This window comes from Hibiscus syriacus, unplaced genomic scaffold, assembly GCF_006381635.1.
Source record: "Hibiscus syriacus cultivar Baekdansim isolate YM2019G1 unplaced genomic scaffold, ASM638163v2 tig00110904_pilon, whole genome shotgun sequence".
In the NCBI taxonomy this organism is placed as follows: domain Eukaryota; kingdom Viridiplantae; phylum Streptophyta; class Magnoliopsida; order Malvales; family Malvaceae; genus Hibiscus; species Hibiscus syriacus.
The window spans coordinates 1,495,392-1,505,512 of record NW_024062907.1 but is presented as its reverse complement, the minus strand read 5'-3'; the positions used below and the strand labels follow the sequence as shown (position 1 = coordinate 1,505,512).

Genomic DNA, 10,121 nt, shown 5'->3' with positions numbered 1-10,121 from the left:
TTATTATACTTCTATGATTTCCATGATGTTACATCAAAGTGTTAAGGGCAAAATTGATATTTATACTTGATCATAAAAATACCCATAAAGCTCCAATATATTTAGATACATATACATCAACAATCTTAAAATATAAAATATTACTCTTAATAAAAATAAAACAAAAGAAAAAATTGTGTTACTTATAAGCTTACTCGTAATGGCACAATCTAACACAATATTTTGTATTCTACATATTTTATTAAATAATTTAATAAATTATAATAAGCTCAAATTACATTTTATACACTAAAAATAGATAAAACTATCCTACAATGACTCTAAAATAATTAAATCAAAATTAACCATTCAAAGTATGTTTTATCGTTGTATCGACTTTCCAACAATCTTATATAGGTCATAAAAAAAATATTGTTACATATTGCAACAACTTAAAAGTAGCTTGCTCATGACAAGACCAATGAAGTCTTTCATGAACACAAGTCATATTTATGCTCATATAGAAAAAGTTAAATATTTATGTCAAATTATTTTTAATAATTAAAAACAATATTTTTTATTTTAAATTTATTAATTTTTAATAAGTTTTTGTTTTTTACTATTTTAATTTTATTAAAAATATTATAGTGATATACCTACACGTTTAAAATTGGAAGCGTATGATAAAATAGGAAGCGTCGAATTAGGGATGAAATTCAATACAATAAAAAATCAAACATGCAAAACAATAAATAAACAAGGGTCAAAATAAATAAAAAATGATAAAATAGGAAGCGTATGAACCGAATTAATCCAAATAAATAAAACAAGAAAACAAATATGTAAAATATCAACATTGGGACAAATAAAAAGGATCAAACTCGAAAATAGTCCTACATGTGATTGCTTTTGTAAAAATGCGCTGAAAATAAGGGGACTAAAACATGATTTTACCCTAAGGTCGCGGTGACTAAACCATAATTTACTCTAAAGTTTATAATATATATTCTCATTAAAGATCAAACCTAATCCTAAATTATTTTAAACCTTCAGCCGCATGCCTCTTCTCCTCTCTCTTTAAACCTCACGGGCGGCGCATTTCTCAAAGCAAATAGCAACCACTCACCGGCCACCGTAAACCTATTGGCTCTCTCATGCCCCGACCAGCACCAACTCTGACTGAGAAACTCGAAATGCCCAACGGTGGCCTACTTCGCTTCGATTAGCCACCCTAAACTGACCGAGATGTCGAACCAGCCCTAACCAAAGCCAAACCGAGACCCCGATTAGCCCTCCCTCTCTTCTATCTCACTCAACCGAGTACCAAATCACACCAAAATGGGTCACTCAAAACCCCTTACACGTTGGTCGTTCCTGACCAAAAATCAACTCCACTCTCCCTTATGCACATCTATGGTGCCGTAACGAACCTAAGAACAGACCTTAGAGGTGAACCACTCTCCTTTCGTTTTTTAGTTTTGTTTTCTAATTTCTCTTTATTCTGTTTATTTTAGGAACCTAAGCCCGATTGTTTACCTTCCATACTTCAACAAAGACACCACTCCCACCTCGACGATGGAACCCGAACGGTAACGAAATAGAGTCAACGAGACTCCACTGGAATTCACACAACTCATGTAAATCAACCCCAAATCCTTCATTTTTTATTATATTTTTTATATTGAAAACTACTTATTTTGTTTATGAATTTTGAATATGGTTGTTTGTTGAAATATGAAAATGTTAAACACCTAATGAACATATGATTCTACTGCTGATAAAAGAAACAAATAAAAAAGGAAAATGGTATATACCTTAAAAAACCTTTGTTCAGTATTCTATTTTTGCATGAGGTTCAACTATTACAACGATTGTGCTTTTCTTCAATGGAAGCCGAGTAAATTTCTATCTGTGCTCCCTGTTGAAATCCCCTGTTCGAATCCTCTCTGGTTATCCCCCTCTTCGAAAACTGCTCCCCCTTTTATTTCTTTCATTTCATCGAAAGCGCCTTGTCCTCTTGTTTGATTTCCTTTTGTTTGGTAGTTTAATGAAAGGTTTAGGTGAAATCATCCCCTGATTACCAGGTTAGGTATTTTCTTGACTTTGGTGTGATTTTGCTGATTTTGATTCTGTTTTTCTGTTGGGTGAAGATTTGTCAACGGTGGCGAGAATGGCTCGGCAGTGACTTGGCTTGAGCTAGTGTCGATCGGGTTGGGCTCCAGTTGTAGTTGAATTTCAGGTTGGGCTGGCACCAAGTCAGTTCCGGGTCTCGGGTCTAGATCTGGTTTTGTAATTGGGTCCCTTGATGGGCTGCTGAGTTGCTTTTGTTGTAGTGGGCATGAGCTTCAGGCCTACAAAATGTAATTTGTATTAATAATAATAATAATAACAATAATAATAATATAATTAATATTTATAATATTTTTTAAACCCAGTCAAAAATGGGTGTCTACAGTTTTCTAGTGAAATATTCATATAAATTTTATTAATTTACAATAAGTAAACTATGTTATTTTTTAAGATTAATATAAGTATTTTCATTTTAATATATAGTCATGTTATGGTGACAATCTTTATTTTGTCACTGTATTTGAGAAAATTGTATAAGGTGACATTATGTATAATCATCATTCAAAATACTATTACATAACATTATATTACATCACTAAAAATTTGACAATATCTCTTTCGTAACATATAGGTTGATTTTATTGTAGTATTCATGACGATATAAATTATTAATAAAAATATTATATAATTTAGTAACGTAACTAACTGTCATGCAATATAAGTTATAAAATGACGTTATGCATAAGTGTCATTCATAATACTATTAGGTAATGTTATATTACGTCACTAAAAATGTGACGATATCTATTTCGTCACTAAAAATGTGACGATATCTATTTCGTCACATATAGATTGATTTTAATGTATTATTCATGACGATGTGAATTATTAATAAAAAAAATTTATATGATTTAATGACATAACTAGTTGTCATTGAGAATCAATTATAAAGTGACGTTATGTATAAACGTCATTTATACTCCTAATAGGTTACCATGTATTGCGTCACTAATATTGTGATAACTTTTTCTTTCGTCACGTATACAAAGAAATTATTGAGTTATTGGTTATGATATGGTTTATCAATGACGAAAATGTACATTATTTGGTGACTCGATTGGGTTGGGCTCCAGTTGTGTTGAATTTCAGGTTGGGCTGGCACCAAGTCAGTTCCGGGTCTCGGGTCTAGATCTTTTTGTAATTGGGTCCCTTGATGGCTGCTGAGTTGCTTTTGTTGTAGTGAGCATGATTTCAGGCCTACAAAATGTAATTTGTATTAATAATAATATAATACAATAATAATAATATAATTAATATTTAAATATTTTTTAAACCAGTCAAAAATGGGTGTCTACAGTTTTCTAGTGAAATATTCATATAAATTTTATTAATTTACAATAAGTAACTATGTTATTTTTTTTAAGATTAATATAAGTATTTTCATTTTAATATATGTCATGTTATGGTGACAATCTTTATTTTGTCATTGTATTTGAGAAAATTGTATAAGGTGACATTATGTATAATCATCATTCAAAATACTATTACCATAACATATATTACGTCACTAAATTTGACAATCTCTTTCGTAACATATAGGTTGATTTTATTGTAGTATTCATGACGATATAAATTATTAATAAAAATATTATAATTTAGTAACGTAACTAACTGTCATGCAATAAGTTTATAAATGACGTTATGCATAAGTGTCATTCATAATACTATTAGGTAATGTTATATTACGTCACTAAAAATGTGACGATATCTATTTCGTCACTAAAAATGTGACGATATCTATTTCGTCACATATAGATTGATTTTAATGTATTATTCATGACGATGTGAATTATTAATAAAAAATTTATATGATTTAATGACATAACTAGTTGTCATTGAGAGAATATAAGTGACGTTATGTATAAACGTCATTTATACTCCTAATAGGTTACCATGTATTTGCGTCACTATATTGTGATAACTTTTTCTTTCGTCACGTATACAAAGAATATTGAGTTATTGGTTATGATTGGTTTATCAATGACGAAAATGTACATTATTTGGTGACATTATTAATTGTCATTGAATGCAAATTATAATGTGACATTATCCATTAACGTCATTATATGTTTAATAATACGTGACGAAATCTTATACATCGTCACATTTGACATTTAGTGACACACCTAGAGTGACGTTCGTCGTGACGTCAATTTTTATGTCATAAAATACCAATAGTGACATAAATGCATGTTTCAGTGAAAATATTTTAGATGCCACAATAATCAAATTTGTTGTAGTGATAATAAATGCACTCACATGGCTGGCCTCGCTATGTATCCAAATCGCCAAACTGATTACTCAGTTATTTTGCCGTTGCCTTTTGTTTGTCTTGACTCGAGAGATTGATTTTCGATCTACTCAAGCATCCATTAAAGATACGTACAATATCAATTATTAGTATATTCCCTAACAATTATACTTAAACAATACTCAAAAGTACATATTATTAAATTTCTATAATAATCTCAGCCTATCTTAACATTTCTGGCTCAATAGTATCGATACCCTTACCATCGTATCGATACTATTATACTATGGTACCTATACTCTATAAGGTATCGATACCATTTTTGCATTCAATTATCAATGATATCGATACCTTCCTCACAGTATCGATACTCTCCTTTCAGTATCGATATTGATTGCATCAATATCGATACTACACAGTTGTTTCTTCCCATATTAAGCCTATAGTATGATACTTTATATCAGTACCGATACATATACCCAGATTTTCCAGTTTTCAACCCGATTATTACCCAAATTGGGTCAAATTTCCTTATGTTTACACCCAACAATACTATTAAACTCTTCTTTCTTATCCATACCGACTTTTCCTTGATTTAGCTTCTTAAAACATCTAAAATCTTCCAAGAACATTTAAATCTAAGAATCACACCACTTTTTCTAACATGTTCTTAATCCCATCTAATACTTTTTATCTCTTATTTACGTATTTGACAAGTCAAAAATACTAATAAACATCATTAAAAACTCATATTCTAACATAACACTCAAAAACTCATTTTCCTCAATCTCAAATATCTCATCCATCTCTTAAATTTGATCCCATTTAATCCTTCCTTAAGCTTCTATCATACTTAATGCTTCAAAAAACAATAAAAAACGAAAGAATAAACTAGCAAATTGAAATATCACATTTAGATTGGAGGAAAGTTATCCACGTGAAATAAGAAGAAAAGAGTTGACTTAAGCTAACTTACTTTTCCCTTATTTCTTTACTTTAATACCTTATAAAGCGTGAATTTTAAATTCATTTTATTCCAAATAACCAAAATTCCCTTTTAATCATCCCTTGTTACAATTTAGTCTAAACCACTAATCCATGTCATTTCTCATCTTTTATCATTTAATCACTTTAATCATCAATTTTTAAATCTTTTCAATAAAGTCCCTAATTCGATATTTAGGGCATTACAATTCTCTCCCCTTAAGAAAATTCGTCCTCGAATTTAAAGAAGTACCTGAAACGAAGAGGTGTGAAAACTGCTTCCTCATATCCTCTTCTCTTTCCTAAGCCAAAACACTTTCACTAACGGAATCCTTTTGTTACCCAATTCCTTGGTTTCCTTATCCAAAATCCGTACTGGTTCCTCCTCATAAGTTAAATTTGGTTGGATCTCTATTTCTCCAGGAGTGATAACATGAGATGGATCTGATATGTATCTCCTAAGCATCGATACGTGAAAAACATTGTGGATATTATCCATATCTGGAGGAAAAGCTAACTGATAAGCTATTGGCCCGACCCTTTTCAAGATCTCATAAGGTCCAATGAATCTTGGACTCAACTTTCCTTTTTTCCCAAAACGTAATACCTTCTTCCAAGGTGATACTTTTAAAAATATTTTGTCTCCCTCTTAAAATTCGATTTTTTTTCTTTTCAAATCAGCATAAGACCCCTGGCGATCGGAGGCTATCTTCAGATTGCTCTGGATTATTTTCACTTTTTCCTCCATTTCTTTCATTAGATCCGGGCCAACTAGCTCGATCTTTAATTCAAACCAATTTAATGGTGTTCTGCACTTCCTTCCATACAAAGCTTTATACAGGGCCATATTAATACTCGATTGGTAACTATTGTTATACATAAATTCTGCTAAAGGCAAATACCTTATCCATGATCCCATAAACTCAATCACACATGCCCTTAGCATATCTTATAGTATCTGAATAGTTCACTCTGACTGCCCATCTGTCTGCTAATAAAAAGATATACTAAAGTTCAATCGAGTACCCAATGCCTCATATAAAGACTTCAAGAATCTTGAAGTAAACCTTAGGTCTCGATCAGACACTATCGATATCGGTACTCAATGCAGTCTAACTATCTCTTTTATATACAACTCCACATACTTATCCATCAAGTAGTCTACTCAAACTGGAATAAAATGAGCCTTCTTGGTCAATCTGTCCACTATTACCCATATCTAGTCCTTTTTACCTTGTGAAAAAAGTAGCCCCGAAACAAAATCCATTGTAACTCGCTCATACTTCCATTCAGGGACAAATATTGGTTGTAGTAATCCGGAAGGCACTTGATTTTCAACTTTCATTTGCTGACATATTAAACATTTGGACACAAACTACGTTACAGCTCTTTTCATACCAGGCCACCAGTAACGACTCTTCAAGTCCTGATACATCTTATTCCCACCTGGATTCATCGTCAAAGGGCTATAATGTGCCTCGCAAAGAATATCTTTCCTCAATTCCTCATCATCGGGAATGCAAAGTCTTCCACGGTAATATAAACATCCATTATCCCTCATTTCAAAATCTTCGGCCTCTTCTTTTTCAACTTGCACCAATTTCATCAAGCATTTCTCATCTCGACCTTGCATCTCTTTTACCCGATCCAAAAGCATCGACTTTAAATTTAATTAAGCAATCAAAACACAATCATCCTTTAAAGATATACGTGCATCTAAGCCTTTAAAGCTGCAAAAGTCTTTCGACTGAGCGCATCGGCTACCATATTAGCCTTTCCTGGATGATATTCAATAACTAAATCATAATCTTTTAAGAGCTCAATCCGTCTTCTCTATCTCAAATTAAGCTCTTTCTGAGTCAGCAAGTACTTTAAACTCTTGTGATCCATGTAAACATGGCAATGCTCACCGTACAAAAATTGGCACCAAATTTTCAAAGTAAACACTACGACTGCCAATTCCAAATCATGTGATGAGTAATTCCTCTCATGATTCTTTAGCTATCTTGAGGCATAAGCCACAACTTTCCCCTCTTTCATCAGCACACATCCTAATCCATTATGGGATGCATCACTGAAAATGACATAATCCTTACCTGACTCAGGTTGTACAAGCACTGGGCCTTTGTTACTATTCTCTTTAGCAATTTGAAACTTTCTTGCATTTTTCCGTCCAAAAAAAAGGCACATCTTTTCGTAACAACTTAGTTAGTAGTAGAACTAACATTGAGAAGTTCTTCACAAACCGCCTATAATACCCAACAAGCCCCAAGAAACTTTGAACTTCAGAAACATTCTTTGGAGATTGCAAATCCACTATGGCTTGAATATTTTTGGGATCTACTCTTATGCCTTCTACAGAGACTATATGACTAAGGAAAGAAATCTCAGCTAACCAAAATTTGCATTTGGACAGTTTCGCATACAACTTTTTTTCACGAAGTATCTGAAGAACCACTCGAAGAATAGTATCATGTTCCTCCCTTATCTTGGAATACACCAAAATATCATCTATAAATACTACCACAAATTGATCCAAGTATGGTGGGAATACTCTGTTCATTAAGTCCATAAATGTTGCAGGAGCATTAGTCAATCCAAACGACATTACCACAAATTTAAATTGTCTGTACCGAGTCTGAAAAGTCATCTTAAAATATCCTCATTTTCGATCTTTAACTGATGGTACCCCGACCTCAAATATATCTTAGAGAACACTATTAAGCCTTTCAATTGATCAAACATGTCATCAATCCTCGGAAGAGGATACTTGTTCTTTATCGTTACTTTATTTAATTGATAATAGTCAATACATAACCGCATAGACTCGTTCTTTTTTTTCATAAATAGCACATATGCTCCCCCAAGGAGAAACACTGGGTCTGATAAATCCTTTATCAAGTATCTCTTGAAACTGTGCTTTTAATTCCCTTAACTTCATTGGAGCCATTCGATACGGAGCCATAGAAACAGGTTTGGTGCATGGGTAAACCTCAATCCTGAATTCTAATTCACGAACTAGAGGTAAACCCAGTAACTCTTTCAGAAAGACCTCTGGAAACTCCTTAACTGTTGGAATATCATGTAACCTCACTTTCAGCACTCGCGTATCTATCACATTAGCTAGAAAAGCTACATATCTTTTTGACATCATTTTCTTCGCTGTCATGGCTGATATCATTTTGAAGGGTGATTTCACTTTTTCGCCAATCACTACTATTTCGGAGTCTTCCACATCCGTCGAAAATAATCTCTTCTTACAATAATCCACCCATCCATGATGTGGAGACAACCAATCCATGCCTAAAATGATTTCAAACTCATCAAAAGGAAACTCCATCAAATTGGTCGGAAACACAAGCCCTTGAATATTAATCAGACATTTCATACACACCCGTGTTACCCTTGCACTATGAACTATAAGTTTTACCGCTACCATTTCACTAAAAATTGGTTATAAAGGCATTCCTCTAGTTCTAACAACTTTGTACTAATATATGAGTGCGTAGAACCAGGATCAACTAGAACAAAAATAGGCTTATCAAAAAGGTGGAATGTACCTGTTATGATCTTCGGATCTTCTTGATCCTCACTGGTTTTTATGTTATAAATTCGAACCACTCCTCGAGTCTCTCGTATTTGGCTAGCCTCAGATTGACCGCATGATCTTCCTCTTCCTCTGCTTCTACTGAAGGCTGCTACTGATCTCTCAGTTTGCACTGATCTATCCACAAACCTCTACGAACAGTTTCGAGTATAGTGACCTATTTCTACACAAACAAAACAAGCGCTAGAAAGCATTCTACATGTTCCCTGGTGAAATCTGACACAGGTCTGACATTGATTACTCCATAAGATCTACCCGAGCTAACAACAACCGATTGGGATTATTTAGTTTTCTGTGAAGTTGCGGCAGAATTAGCTCTATCTGTATATCGGAAACCTGAGCCATTGCCTCTCTTAGCATGGTGTGAAGATGAAGACATTCTAATCCTTTTACTCATCTGCATACTTTGTTCCACTGCTAGAGTTTCCTCTTGAGCTCTTTAAATAACCTTAGCTCTGTTAATAACATCTTGCAGGCTAGGAAAGTTTAAGGCCAACATCATCTCTTTAAACTAAGGCCTCAACCCTAGATAAACCAATCTCGTTGAGCTTTATCATTAGGAACCACCTCGGTAGCATAACGACTGAGCTTATTGTATTTGACCTCGTACTCATGCATTGTTTCAAGGTAAGAAACTTCAACAACATTGACCTCATAAACTGCTCCCCGACATACTTGTTCTTGAACTCATCTTGAAAGAATTACCAGTTTACTTGTTCGGACGATGCATACATTGTCCTATTTGTCCACAATACCCGAGCTGATCCTCGGAGTATCGATACAGCTCCGCCCAATTTTTTACGATCGGAGGACTGTAGACTTTCCAACATCATCATAACATCGTTCAACCATAAATTCGCACCCATCAGACCTTCACATTCTTCTCCCTTGAACTCAGGAGCTCCCAAACTTATTAACTCCTTAGGAATTACTATTCGCGGTGCTGGAGGAGAAAGGGGAGACGGTGGAGGTTGGAACATTGTTAAAATAGCATCGAGAGCTTGTATAAAAGCTCTAAACTCATGAACAGCATACCCTGAGGTGTCGGTGTGCTGGAATTCTAAGACCGAATCTGATGTTCACTATTCTCTTCATAACTTTCACTACCCGATCCATCTTTACTCCCTCATCCAACCGTTATTCTCGAATTCGTAGAATCTGACATCTAGT

The 10,121-nt window shown here is 33.7% G+C and overlaps 1 long non-coding RNA gene across 1 annotated transcript; it reads left to right on the top strand.

Moving 5' to 3' along the window:
• Window positions 1-1,032: 1,032 nt before the first annotated feature.
• Window positions 1,033-2,400, top strand: LOC120146268. Its single transcript, XR_005518200.1, has 2 exons — window positions 1,033-1,616; window positions 2,130-2,400. It is a non-coding gene; the product is annotated as an uncharacterized LOC120146268 (long non-coding RNA).
• Window positions 2,401-10,121: the final 7,721 nt, after the last annotated feature.